We start from the raw sequence: 14,369 nt of genomic DNA, 5'->3' as shown, positions 1-14,369 counted from the left end.
CATGTTTGTGGCTCAATCAGCTGTTTTGTTGAAAAGCACTCAGATACTAAATTTGTTATTTAGTTGCGACTATTAATAAAACAAATTTCAAAATTGTTGTGTATTAATAAAATGCGGTCGTCCTTGTTGTGTGTAGTGAACGTATGCACGTATGTATGAATTTTAAGTACACACTTATAATGGGGGATATACTCGTACACTCTTGAGCATAAGTTTAGCAGCCTTATATGGAACCGACATCTGGAAATGAATATCACAATGTTTCATATGGACGAAACTAAAATAATATAGAGCAAAAAATATGAAATATGAAACATATAAGTATATTATAGATTATAAAATTCAAAATATAGAATACGAAACTTATAAGCCTAGGACACGGGTTCCAAACCATTGGCATAAAAAAATATTTATTTAAAAGTGGTCGCCCCTGGGTGGGCAATGACAAAATCTCTGACGGTATTTCTGCCATGAAAAAGCTTCTCATAAAAAACCATTTGCCCTTCGGAGACGGCATAGAACTGTAGATGGTCACAATTGTGAAAAACATCAAGACGCGCACAACAAGTAACAGGAATAACTCGCCCAAACACCCAATAAAGGGTATAAGTGCTAATTATATATCTATATAACATTTACTTATACATATAACCGAGGTCATAATAATAACACGGCGACATATGGTTATTGTATTTATTTAATTTTCTTCTTTCGTAATTAACAAAGAAAAGTCCAATAACTTTCATCAAAACTTCAAACATTCATGCTGAGTTCTTAGAAAAATTCCGGGTACATAGTTAGCCCTAGCAATTTTTTACAACATTCGCCAGCTAAATGGTTACGATTTTTGATATTTTTTTGCTGTCGTTGTGATGCAATTTCCTCTGTATAGAACACGCTTCGAAAATTTAATGCATAGCAACAAAGAGAGCATAGCATTTATCAACCCAAATTTCATAACAAAATGTTTTTTTGTTTTTTTTCATTTAGTACTTATGGATTACGAATATCGGACTCCTACAAGAAAAAATTTGATGTTTTCGTTCAAAAACTAGTAATGTGAAGTATTCATTTAGGATTATGAATGATTAGTTATTTACATATTGTTTAAAAATGCAGATATTTAATGTTTTACTAATAGAAAAAGCTGCGCCAATTTTGCTTGTTTTGTCAAAAGCCGTCATACCACAACGGATAAGTGATACCTTTAGCAATTTCGGGCTCAAAAGCCATTAAACTAAAAGTATATCAAATTGATTAAATTATGCAATATATTAGGTATGATTTTATGATAACACTTTTAGCCATTTATTGTGCTATTGGTAATAGAATCGCTTCTTTATACTCGTCAATTTTCCAAAGACATATTAAAAGACAGATTATGTTAATAGAAGTGTAAAGAATTTTTGAAGTTGGGTTTTGAACACACATGTTTTGAGTGACTAAGTATCCAAAGCATTTTAAAAAAATCACTTTAAACTTTTTATTTTCTTATGCATATACATGAGTTTAATTCCAAGACTTGATGCAATAAATCACTTTGTATATTAAAAGAAGTAAAAAGTTATTCTAGTTTTTTATATAATTGGCGATAAAATCAACATACAAAAGTAACTTATTCTTACGCCAAAATTGGTCGCCGAAAAGTCTAGTAATCCCTTGCCAAAGAAAAAGGTCCAATCATGTCAGTCAGGCTTGATTTTATCAACATTTTCGACATTTGGCTTACCAGATTGGAAACGTTGAGCCATCACGGCGATTTTTTTTTTCGCTATCATCTTCCACTTTTCACCTTGGTCGTAATGGTAAATACTGTAAAATATATCCAATTTCCTCTTTATTTACCTAAAACTTGGAACGCTGAACACACAGCTAACTTCAGCAAACAACCAAGTGCCCAAAACAAATTTGAAGGCTTACTGTCACCTTAAAGTTGCTTATAGTAAGATCCGCGCGAAGACCTTAAACATGTTTGGGAACTGTTTCGTTAATGATACCCTAAGGAAAAAAAATCTTTTACGAGTGACATGAATGCTTCAGAAGAGATCGTGAGCCCATGGACGATGACGAACGAGGTGTCTGTTGACATCGAAAACTGATGAAAAGAGCAATAAAGTGATCAATGTTACTTCATATTGCACCTGAATTCCAAGGCTGAATCCGACATCAAGCGAGTGTGTGAATGAACCAAGAAATCGATGCCTATGGTTTTTACGGATTAAAAAATGGACTCGAAAAATATTGGTTGAACGAAAATCGCTATAACATCAAATGTAAATATGCTATCAAACCAATTTTTACTTTATTTTCTTCTCTATTAAGCATACTATTTTAAACAAAAAAACTCATATCAATTCTCTTCATTGTAAACAAAATCGCGAATTTTATACTTGGCTCCTTTCGTTACGCACTGGATATCTGTGTTTGATACGGTATCTGCTGTTCTCTGCCAATTTATTTTAAACACCTGCTCATTTCTAATTTCTTTTTTAATTTTAGCACTGTTCTTTTAGCAATTGCCAAAATATTTTTCAATTGACTTCAATTGTGGACAGTTTGGTGAGTTGTGGTCTTTTTAAATAATATTTAGCCCGAGATTTTCATACCAGTTCATGACAAGACGGCTACAAAGATGCAATGCTAAATCAGCCTAGAACAGAACTTTTTGTTGTTTTGTGAATAGCAGCAAACGTTTCTGCAAACACTACTAGATTGCTGCAAACACTTTCTTGATTTTTAGTGCTTGTGGTTATGAACGTTTTGCTTTTCATGCCACAATGGTAGACGGCTTGCCAAACCAAATATTTTTCAGGATACTTCTCTAATATTTTTAGCTTAAAGACACCTGGGGCTCCTTCTCTCTTCGTTGCTATATAGAAATCAGCGCCGTGAATCTGCTTAAAGTCTACTGTGACCTATGTTTCCTCGCCCATAACAACACAGCCATATTTATGGCTGCATAATTTTCACGCTCTATTTGGTTTAGTATTTCGATTGGGTGCTACGATTATTTTATTTGATCGACATATGGGCCTGTTTTGCCGCATCTCGAAGTGAAAGGAAAGGTTTTTTCGAAATAATGGCAGCACTTCTTTGGCTTTTGACTGCGACACAAATCCTTTTTTTCTTCCATTTCCAGACTTTCGTTCCACCAACAAGGTTTTTTTTAACTTTTGTGACTCATAAGTTACCGTACTTTTCGGACAATTTAAAGTTTTTGCTATGCCATTGTACGACAAACCACCATCTTCTTGCTTTTTGCATACAATTTTCTCCGCAAGCTCACACTTAACCGAACACATTTTGTAGAATACTTTGAAGTTACAAAAAGTGAATACCACAAATTAATAATAACAACAAACAATAAAAATATCTATACTTATTTATTACTTACAGCTAATTTTACGCCAGTGATGAGTAAACATATTCGACTAATTTTTTTTCGTGTACATTCTTTACAACGGTTTTTTTTAAAAAGTTAATGAAAACTTTGGTATTTGAAGGTATTTGTTGGCAAACAACTCGGAGATTTTGCCACCATTATCCGTAAGTTTTTAGCCAAGAACGAAACGAATCCCATCCAGCAGTGGGTGCTGATATAGGTGCTTGTGATTTTCTTTGTCTGATCGAGTCAAAAACCCCCTACAGGGAATGCGTTTTAACAGCTTAAAGAAAGTAATGGAAAAATCGAAGACAGTTCTGATGGTTATACCGAAAATAGAGTTCCAGAAACGCTTCGAGTGCCAGATCCAACGCTGTCCTTGTAGTTAATGGGGAACAATTTGAAGGCGACAAAATAACTTTGGAGGGACCTACAGTTTTTAGCCGATTCCGAACGTCAGATATTTTTATGAGGAGCTTTTTCATGACAGAAATATACTAGAAGGTTTGACTGACGGGGGGCGACCGCTATTAAAAAAAACTATTTCTTAATTATGGTGCTTCACCGAGATTCCAACCTACATTCTCTCTGAATACCGAATGGTAGTCACACACCAACCCATTCGGCTCGGCGGCCTAGTGGGATACAATTCATTAAGGGGGGAAACCAGTTTAGACTTATCAAAAAATCGACTTCTTTTATTGCATAAATTGTTAGTATAACTACTCAAGAATATGTGGTAAAAATTTTAAAGCGAAATTCGCATTATTCCCGATTCTATGAGCACTTAAGTTACTGCCCGTCGGTTCCGCACCGTAGCGCGCGTTAGTTAGAACAACGTTTTTCTCGAAACTACTTTTTTTCAACTGGTGGGCACTCTAGTTCAAAAAGTTATCGACCAATCGTTATACATTTTTTTGGAGTATTATTTATTAAATCCTAATTCATATGACCCTAATTCTGGGATTATATTATTATTAAAATATTTTTTTTAAGCAAAATGGATGATAAAAATTTGGTATGAAAAAATTAATTATGTTTAACCGCCTCAAAGATATGCAATTTTCAATATTATTTTATCAAAATAAGGTTCATATTATTGATTGTTGTTGATTATTGTTGATTATGGAGCAAAATTGCAACATCAGGAATGCCCACCAGCAAGGTGCTCGGATGGCGATCGTCCATGGACAGCACGCTCTAACGCCACTATTTCCGGCGGAAATGGCTTGAAAGAATTTTAAAGTGTACTTAAAAATATTAGTAAAATACCCTCCAAGTTTAAACAATTTCTGATTATTCCTTCCTTGTTCAAAAAATTCACGAAGAACACCAAAACACACCTCCTAAACCGGTGGCATCTAGTGGTGATATTCAAAAACTTGTACTTCGCCAATATGTGACTTGTTACATATTTTTGAAAAATATGACTCCCATGAGACATCAGAAAAAGATGTTTAAGTTTGGCACAACACAACTGCATCTAATTATGAATGTAACAACAAAGTATTTACATCAGCAAATAGTAGCCTCACAATAGTTACTAATGGGCAAAGGTTCAACTAAGGAAAATTTATTGATTTCCATGTGCTGTTTTTGACACAGTAAAATAAATGAAAATTATACTATACATGAGCAAATATGTAAATATATATGAGAAAGTTTGCCTAAGTAAACTAAATATTAAGTATGTACGCACATCCAGAGTTACCGGGAGAGACGTTGTGATATTTCTTCATTAATCTTTTCTGACTAATTTGCTGAAATGACATGATGTCCAAAACTTGACCGTTTTCAATATATTATATTTTGAAAATTGCACTGATAAACAGTAGTTTCGTTAAATAAAATTAAGTTGTTTTCTAGACAACACTACCTAACCGCATAGAAACCTCATACATAAATAGTTTACTCAATTACACTCAGTTTTCCTTAAAAATTCACTAAAGTGATTATGCGTATTTTGCATTTGTTTTTTTTTTGTTTTATTGTCGGGACAGACTAGCAGGTACAGCTCTGAGTCTTCAGTCTATTGTAGGTACTGCACTCGGATTCCCCTTTTAATTTTCTTTAAATCTTTTCTTTTCTTTGGATCTTGTGGTGCCAAGTCGCTTCTTAACATATCAGTGCCAATGACCTCAAGCCAGATTCGAGCGAAGGCCGGGCATATGCACAGAAAGTGGTCTGCCGTCTCATTCTCCTCTCTACATGCTGAGCAGAGTGCGCTGACTGAGATGCCTACCATTTCCATGTGCTTCGCTCATAGAAAGTGTCCCGTCATCAGTCCAACCAACTGCCTACATTTGCTTGCCGTATTTTCTGTGATTGTTTTTTCGACACACCGTAAAAAGATGCCCAGAGTGTATGCAAGTCCTTCTGATAGCTTTTGTTTTATTTGCAGCCAACTAACTGTTAAAAGTCAACGTCATAGTTTGACCACATAAGTCAAGCAGAGTTATTTTAATTGTTTTTATTTATTATTCTTATTATTAATTATTTACTAAAAATAGTTATCATTTTGTTAGGTCAACAGCTGGTATATATGCAATTTTGTTGTTTTACTTACGTGTGCGAAATGCTCTTATATCAGGCCAACGAAATGTTCTCCATACTCCTTTAATAAATTTTGAAGATGTTTTGATACCTCCATTGCACATCAAAGTTATTCGCAAAGGGCATATTTGTAGGACCACAAATTAATTGGCAGAATACAAAGATCAACCTGTGCAATAACAGTCGGTACAATTAGTACTAACTCATATTATTCAGATTGATCTGGAGCAGGATTTTGATAAGCTGCTATAAAAAAAAAACTAACTTACTCGGGGAAAAATGTTTAATAATTCGCGACAACCATTTTTAGGCGTCGTGGCAAATATTTTTGAAGACAAATCATTTACCCTTTTCAACTTTCAAACAATTTTCAAAATCTTCTGACTTTTTATTTCTTGACGTACCGCATACCACGATCCAACTGCGAATGTAAAGCGTGCTTATGCACAGAAATGGGAGAGAACGAGATCATAACTACGCATACGAGCGTAACTGATGGTGTAACAACTAATATGGGGAATAAACTGCACAGTCAATAGACGTTATACCCAACGTATACGTAACTGAAACTGTTAATTTCAAAATGTCATAACTTTTTTTTTAAAAATCGTACAATAATTTAAAAAAATGGGTTTTAAAGCTAAAGAGTTGTACTATGAAACCTTTTCATCGAAAATTGAAAAAAAAAATTTCTATCCCAAAAAAAATTATCAAAAATGGCTAAAATGGCCATTTTTTGACCTTTTAGGCTTCATTTACTAAAAATCCTGACGTGATGGAGCATTTTGAAGGTCAGATTCGTTTTCAGCGCATAAAAAACTACAAGAAACAAGTACAGCCATTCTAGAAACTCACCCTCGCAGGACTGTGTAATCAAGGGTACATTTTAAAATAAAAATTTCTGTTGTTTTTTTTTTTAATGTCAATATAGGACTTTTGCTCAATTACTACGACTTTCTCTTGCATTTGAGTGAAGTTTAAGCCATGTTTTCGATGTTTTTTAGTGAAAAAAGCTGAAGAAGGAAACAAATCAAAATTTTCGAAAATTGTAATTACGTGGGCACTGATGAACTCAGTGGTCCTAACCGGCAGAATTTCTAATAGAACGTTGATGGAAAAAGTTCGTGCAGTGAAACAGTGTATTAAATAAATTATTTCATTAGGAAATTACTATTAAATCCTAATCTCTTCAAACCAGATACCCATATAATTGTTTAATTATAAATTTGGGTCACACACCATACTACATATATGTAACTGTATACTATTTCTGCTTAATTATATTAATTGCTTAATTCTTTCATAAAATCCAACTGGTTTTAGTTAGACAAATCAATATTATTGATGTTAAGGGAGATAAGAGAAATTTATTTTTGTATTCACAAGTTCGTGAGCCGACATATCAAAATAACCACAATAGGCGCAAATAAATCATCGTTTAAGCCATCTTATAGCTTAGACAGACGGCGGCGTTAATCGGGATTACTGGCGCAGTTAATTCTGATTAAAATTGTAGTTTGACAGAGTTTGTTTCGCGGATTAGTTAGTTAGTTGCTCACTGGATAGTTTTGTCAGTAAAAGATGGACATCAGGCAACAAATTCGGTTATTAGGCCCATCACGCCCTGATACTATGAAACAATTATTTACAAAAAAAAATATGAATTGCAAATTCTCAAACTTTCTTGTTTTTCTGAAATAGTTCCGAATTAAGTCGTTAATCCGAATTAACGCCACCGTTTCTCTGAATTACTGTCGACATATATGCATTAGGGTGACCCTTAATTGTATGGAGAAAAGTAATAATATTCAGATTATCGGCGCAACCCTTCGAAATATGTGTGCGGATAGTCTGAAAACTTAAATATACAAAGTTTTAGGCGAATCGAAGAATATTTATTTCTTCTAAATTGATCGATCGCAGCCGCCATAGCCGAATAGGTTGGTGCGTGATTACCATTCGGAATTCACAGCAAGAAAACGTTGGTTCGAATCTCGGTGAAACACCAAAATTAAGAAAAACATTTTTCTAATAGCGGTCGCCCCTCGGCAGGCAATGGCAAACCTCCGAGTATATTTCTTTCATAAAAAAATATCTGCCGTTCGGAGTCGGCTTGAAACTGTAGGTCCCTCCATTTGTGGAACAATATTAAGGCGCACACCACAAATAGAGAAGGAGCTCAGCCAAACACTCAAAAAGGGTGTACCCGCCAATTACATATGTATATAGGTATATAAATTGGTCGATATTTATTTTATAAATTTAATTTTAGTCAATTGTTCTCGTTTTGGTTACTTTAGAAAGTAAAAAATATGTGGAGCTTAAAAATTATATTAGAAAAATAATTTGTATACAGTAAATTAAATATGGGTGGCTTAAATTAAAACAGGTAAAAAATTATCGTTTTACAGAATTACATTCGCTGTGCGCCACTTCTAAACCTCTTTAGTTGGACCCAAAGCTTTGTATATTGCAGTTTCTGGGAGAGGATCGAGAATCCGAACTTTTTTCAAAATAGGGGTAATCCTAATGTACATATATACATCCTCTATACATATATACACCCTCCACAAAGCATTGTAACAATAATATGAATGTTGCAATAATTTTAATTATTGCATCATCTTTGTTATTTTCAGTTGTAGAATTTGTTTTTGGCGTTATTTGTCAAAACTTAAGACGTTATTTGAAAATAAAGTTTACTTATATATTGTATTATATATTTCGAATTGTTGACCGTTGTTTGCTATTACTTTTTTCCATCTTTTATGTAGTTCGAAAACTCCCCACCGGAAGGTGCTTTTTAGGCTGTACTTGAATTGATCCATCTTCTGACTCATTCATATGAGTGAAAATGCTGATCAGCCTGATCATGTGCCATCGATCGAAAGAAATGATGGTCGGAACTCCTAGACAAATTCTAAGATGACGTTTTTTGTTGTGTATTATACTAATCAACGGATAAGAAGGCAATGTGTAAAGGATTGAATGCAAGGTTGTTACTCTAACCAAATATTGTCTGTGAAATGTTCTTTAATTCCCGGCTTCTTACGCATTTTCGCAGAAAAAATAGTCCATTGATACCACCCTATGGAAATCCCTACCAAACAGTCATTCGATGGCGATAGATCGACTTCTCAATGATAACATGTGGATTTTTCTTCCCTCAAATGTGCCAATTATGTTTGTTAACATATGCATGTATGTAGATTTCGACCTGAGAATCATTTCAATCTAAATGTATGATTTTTTGGTAAAACGGCTTTCTTAATCTAAGAGTTCATTAGACGATCTTTGGTCTTTGCTCTTTGATGCAAAAAACGATTAATTTTTTCATGTCATACACTAAATTTTGGACTGATCACAGATTTCATTTCAGCTGCAAAAAAATTATCTATATATGTATGTAAGTAGTTAAAATTCCAAACGCTATTTACAAAAGTGCGCTTCTTCTAATGCATTACTTTTATAATAGATATTTATTAGCTCCGGTAAACCTCTGAGCGCATTTATGCTGGAAAAAAGCATAACTTTACTCGACACCTCCCAGATATAAGTATACAATACATACATATGTATTATATGTATGTACGTACAAGGTGGCGCACAGTTGTAAATCGCTTAAAAATAAATTCAAATATAGTTAATAATAAATTAACAAAATTGCATTTATTTAGGTCAAAATTTTAGGCAACTCAGACATATTTGAACTTTTCGTTTTTTCTTACCGTGAAGGTCCATTCAGAACTTGAGTAGTTTTTATTAATACACCCATCCGCCATTGTATGTGACAGCATAAACTAATAAAAATAGATACATACATATACAGTGATGAACAAAAGTATTGTGATGAACAAACTTCCAATTTAACATTATATTTTGTCTACTCATGACGTGATTTTTAATGACAAGCAAACTCGCTAGGTAGAAGGACACATTATCTATTATATTCCCTTTAATTTATTTTAATATCTGTTTCATTCAATTAAAATTAATTACAAAAGAAAAAAGTTCTTATTTTAACGAAACGAAAGTATTGGCACTGTTAAGTTTTAAGTTTGATAAGCAATTACGTTTTTGTCAAAAATTAAACTGCAAACTACCTACTACCTACAGGTACTACCTTCAGTTATTGCGAACTTTGCCTAATTTTTTAAAAATTATATAAAATAGGGCAAATTATGCCCCAAGATTGATGAAAAGATGTGTAGAAGCCGCACACTATACGGAGCATAGTTCAACGCTTCAAGAGCGCATTATCTTTGCAAAGTGTGAAACGTACGTGTAGGTCTAAGGTTTTAAACCACCGCGAATGCTGCTAAATAGTCAGGAAGGCAAAAAAAACCGAAGAATATCCTCCACACAAATCGCTGGGGAAGTTAAGTAAGGTATGGGAAAGTATATTCATCCAATAACGGTCCCAAGGGTATTGTTTGAAGAGAACTACAATTCTCGCGTGGCTAGACACAAACCTCTATTTCAGAAGTGAACCATAAAAAGCGTTTAGCTAACGCTAAGGAATATCTGAACAAGCCAAGTGCCTTTTGAGACAATGCAGTCTTCTCAGATGAAAGCATTTCAACATCTTTCAATCTCATGGCCGGCAAAGAGTGTGGAGAAAGCCTAACACCGAACTGTAAAAGCAGAACCTTGGTGCGACTGTAAAACAAGGGGGTGGAAGAGGCATAGTCTGGGGCATGTCAGCTGCAGGTGTCAATGAGCTGGAATTCATTGGTGGCATTATGGATAAGAGATATTATATGAAAATCCTGAAGAGAAACGTCAAAACATACATAAATAGAAAGTAAATATATACCCGAAACATACTCCTCATGGTGTCCGTATATGGCTTGCGCTCCACATTAAACATACATTATCGCATCCGCCTTAGTCGTCTGAATATTGGGGCAGAAACCAGCTAAAAATTGGTTTCATCGATGGCAAGATGGCTGGAAGCAGTCATTCAGAAAAAGGTTTGGCTACAAAATATTAATTTGTTTATATTTTACCATTTTGTTAATGAAGTGTGCCAATACTTTTTTTTAAACTAATGTTAATTAAATATAACAGATAATAAAATAAATGGAAGGGAATATAATAGATAATGTGTCTTTCTGTCTAGCGAGTTTTTATGTGATTAAAAAATTACGTCATAAGTGGGTCTTAAATAAGGTTAAAGTCGTAGTACATTGCTGTGACAATACTTTTGCTCATCACTGTATATGTATGTATGCATGTATATATGTATGAATATGTACATACATATATGTATACTCAGAATGAGGAGTTCATTTAGCTATCTGTTAATATTGAAACGGTAAATAGCCATGCGCACCTCTCACATAATGATAATTTGGAAAAAAACAAGAAAAAAACTTGGCACCTAAGTTATAAATAAAGCAAAATTGGTCATATTTGGAGGAAAGAAGAAACCCGCACAAAAAAATTGGGTGTTGGCAAAATTTTGAAAAATGGCCGGAGTCACGCTTATTTTTGGGTAAATGCATGCATCTCGATGACGACTAAATAAATCTCGCCCAAACTTGGCACATGTGTTGTTACTAACTTCATTTAGGTCCTACGTATGTATGTGAATATTATTGATACGTTAATACTATTTTCATGCGTTCAGATTGAATTTCTAAGGAAGTTTTACTAAAATGCGCTCGGGTACATGAAGTTCGGTCCGAAGAGAATTTACCACTTCCCTACTTGTTTTTAGATACAGATGCATGTATGCCTCTATTTTACCTCCCTTGTTGTATAGTAAGCAAGCACTTAATTTTTGAATGTCCCCCTTTACTATATCTACAAATGTTTTTATGAGCCAAACATCACATCGTCATCAAGGAATGACAATGCAATATTTTTTAAAACATACATATATATTCATAGACAAAAGCAATATGCATGTAATTTGTTTATGTTTTTGTTCTATTTATAGTCTATTGAGACCGCGTAGGTTTGTATGGATGCATACAAGTTGGTCCAAGCACAAGTATCTTTCTAAAAATAAAATAAAATTTACAGAGCTTCACTACTTTTATGACATTATAACTTCAAAAACAAACAAAGCAAATATTCTCACTAGTTACAGGACACGATTTCAGTTCTGTGACTCATCATTAGCATATCCTGTAAACCAGCTTATCTAATTTTAATCGTCGGTTACCAGCTCTATCTGATGAATTAGTAGTTTGGAGCTTTGGTGTGAAGACTGCTTCGTGATTTTCGGGTTTAATTGCAGTGCAACATATTAGAAGGATTGTTAGCCTGTATAGCATGGCGCGTCACATTATTATTATGAGGGGACTCAGCACTGTGACTTGAAAAATCTGTTGTGCCACCATGTATGATACTGACAGTAAACATTCTTAGAGCACAAGGTGATCTGTGTCTAAACAGGGTTGGGCATTTTGAACTACCACTAAAGTGCTCTATCACTAATTTTTTTAATGGTAGTTAGAATAAGGGTATCATTATGACTAAATCTTCAATTCACTAAACCCGCTTATTTCGCTAATTATTTAGTGCACTATGTCCAACTCTGTGTCCAAAGAAGATATAACTTAAAATATAACCTGCACTCGGGGCACCCTGCATATATGCAAGTGTTTGTTCATTTTTATATGCCCTTAAAATAGTGGCGAAACGTCATATTTCCGGCATCTATTCGATACTATGTACAGTCATGCCCACGTATGCATATGTAGATGTGTAAGTATGTATGTACATAGAAATGCCCATATAATAGATAAGTGTATTTTATCATCGCAACTGTGAGACTTACTAAACAAACATTTTCGAGTTTTACTTGTAGCCTGCGATCAGCAGTTGACTGTCCAGCTAATTATATTGTTCGCATGTTTTGTGCATGTGTGAATGCAATAGATCATTTTCATTTCCTAATGTATGTATGCATGTACCTAAAGAAAAGAAAAAAAAAAACAAAAACAAAAATTAGAGAGCGACCGAATTTCGGACACGTTCAGCCATAAAAGTTCGGTTCGGTTTCGGTTTGAATTACACAAAAAAAAAAAGCCAAACCCTTCTTATTTTGTATTCTTTGTGAAAAAATTCCAGACAAGAAATTGGGATTTATATGATATCGATGTGACTGGCAGCAATAATAATAAAACGAATTATTTTTCATTAAATAAAGAATTGGATACAAACACATCTGAAAGAAATCTTTAGCTGCCAAGAAATTATAACATTTTTGAATACTAGTCTCAGAGCCCATATTTTCTGCCAAAAATTACTTTCAAATATCTATAAGCTCCGCCATCGAGTGTACTGGGCAATTGATCAGTGCCGCAGATCGGCTTTATACATATTGGATGTGATTGAAACGTGCACACTTTTTCTTATTTTCTATTAATGCAAATACTGGAATTTTCAAAAAGTATAGCTGATTTAATACTTAGGCCCTTAGAAGTATTCGAATCGGTGTGGCTTCAGCCGGAATTTATCGCAGTTCTGAAAAAAATTAAATTAAATAAATCTAAAAAAAATAAAATGCAATAAATAAGTATCAAACATAGGTAGAATGAAGTGAAAACAAAATAAAGTAAAACGAAACCTACAAAAATATTATGTTTAATAAAATACTGATTGGCAGGTGTTCGAGTTGGAAAGAGATGCCTCTTACTGTCGAAATGATTTAAAAAACTTACATTTAGATCACCCAGGAGCAGTATATTTTCTAAAGTATTGTTATACTTTTTTTTTTATTTTATAATACATAAAATAAATCAAAATAAAATCAAATAAAGTAAATTTAAATAATATAAAAAAAAAACAAATAGAATAAAAAAGTAGTAGCCAGAATGCTAAATATTTTAGGGTTGTATTATATATATCCCCTACAAATAATAATACAATAAAAAAGTATCACAAATAAATAGAATGGAATGAAATCAAAACAAAGTAAAATGAAACAACGAAAATATTTCATAAAGTACCGATTGACACGTGTTCGAGTGGGAAAGAGATGGCGCTACTGTCGAATTGATTAAAAAAACTTACATTTAGACCACCCAGTATACTTTCTAAAGTATTGTAAATGACCTACACATATGTACGTATGAATGCTATTTTTATAACTTACATATGTATGTATAAGTTATTATTAAATTAAAAGGTTTTCTGTTTTCGATTTATGACAAAAAATAAATATGTACACGTACATATATGTACATATACGTTCGGTACATATGCACATAGAACCTTACACCATTGAATGGTTGTTGATACGTACATCTCTTTCATCCCCTCCCCCGTTCAGTAGTAGTATTGCATATAGGTATACACACATATACATATATGTGTACGTACAAATATTGGAATATGCAATTTCCCACACACATTCCTACATACATACATATTTGTATATATATGTTTATAATTGGCTCTTACACCCTTTTTGGGAGTT

Source organism: Anastrepha obliqua, chromosome 3, assembly GCF_027943255.1.
Source record: "Anastrepha obliqua isolate idAnaObli1 chromosome 3, idAnaObli1_1.0, whole genome shotgun sequence".
NCBI classification, from domain to species: Eukaryota; Metazoa; Arthropoda; class Insecta; order Diptera; family Tephritidae; genus Anastrepha; species Anastrepha obliqua.
Note: the sequence above shows the minus strand (reverse complement) of the source record.